Here is a 1,659-nt window from a genome sequence, read left to right as displayed (position 1 = left end):
TTCCGTATAAAGCATAAATAAATGGTTCGTTATTTTGCCAAAATACCCCAAAAAACAACATCTTCCAGAGGTCGAAGTCTCCTCTTTGTATAGAACTTATCTACTGTACATTATATGGGGTATTCTCTCCATGGGGTATATAGGACCCGGGTGATGTGCAATGTTATGTGTTATATCAGGGTGTATATAGGACTCGGGTGATGTGCAATGTTATGTGTTATATCAGGGTTTATATAGGACTCGGGTGATGTGCGATATTATGTGTTATATCAGGGTGTATATAGGACTCGGGTGATGTGCGATGAAATGTGTTATATCAGGGTGTATATAGGACCCGGGTGATGTGCAATGTTATGTGTTATATCAGGGTTTATATAGGACTCGGGTGATGTGCAATGTTATGTGTTATATCAGGGTTTATATAGGACTCGGGTGATGTGCGATATTATGTGTTATATCAGGGTGTATATAGGACTCGGGTGATGTGCAATGTTATGGGTTATATCAGGGTGTATATAGGACTCGGGTGATGTGCGATGAAATGTGTTATATCAGGGTTTATATAGGACTCGGGTGATGTGCGATGTTATGGGTCATATCAGGGTTTATATAGGACTCGGGTGATGTGCGATGTTATGGGTCATATCAGGGTGTATATAGGACCCCGGGGGGGGGGGGGTGCTGTGTTATGGAATATATCAGGGTGTATATAGGACCCCGGGGGGGGTGCTGTGTTATGGAATATATCAGGGTGTATATAGGACCCCGGGGGTGTGTGCTGTGTTATGGAATATATCAGGGTGTATATAGGTCCCCTGGGTGGGGGGTGCTGTGTTATGGAATATATCAGGGTGTATATAGGACCCCGGTGGTGTGCTGTGTTATGGGATATACAGTATCAGGGTGTATATAGGACCCCGGTGGTGTGCTGTGTTATGGGATATATCAGGGTGTATATAGGACCCCGGGGGGGGGTGTGCTGTGTTATGGAATATATCAGGGTGTATAGGACCCCGGGGGGGGGGAGGGGTGCTGTGTTATGGGATATATCAGGGTGTATATAGGACCCGGGGGGGGGGGGTGCTGTGTTATGGGATATATCAGGGTGTATATAGGTCCCCGGGGGGGGTGCTGTGTTATGGGATATATCAGGGTGTATATGGGACCCCGGGGAGGGGGGGTGCTGTGTTATGGGATATATCAGGGTGTATATAGGACCCCGGGGGGGGGGGGTGCTGTGTTATGGGATATATCAGGGTGTATATAGGACCCCGGGTGGGGGGGGGTGCTGTGTTATGGGATATATCAGGGTGTATATAGGACCCCGGGTGGGGGGGGGGGGGTGCTGTGTTATGGGATATATCAGGGTGTATATAGGACCCCGGGTGGGGGGGGGGTGCTGTGTTATGGGATATATCAGGGTGTATATAGGACCCCGGGGGGGGGGGGGTGCTGTGTTATGGGATATATCAGGGTGTATATAGGACCCCGGGGGGGGGGGGGTGCTGTGTTATGGGATATATCAGGGTGTATATAGGACCCCGGGGGGGGGGGGGGTGCTGTGTTATGGGATATATCAGGGTGTATATAGGACCCCGGGTGGGGGGGGGGTGCTGTGTTATGGGATATATCAGGGTGTATATAGGATGCTGTGAATCT

This window comes from Ascaphus truei, chromosome 8, assembly GCF_040206685.1.
Source record: "Ascaphus truei isolate aAscTru1 chromosome 8, aAscTru1.hap1, whole genome shotgun sequence".
NCBI lineage: Eukaryota > Metazoa > Chordata > Amphibia > Anura > Ascaphidae > Ascaphus > Ascaphus truei.
The sequence above is the reverse complement of the archived record's forward strand: the minus strand, read 5'-3'. Positions refer to the sequence as shown.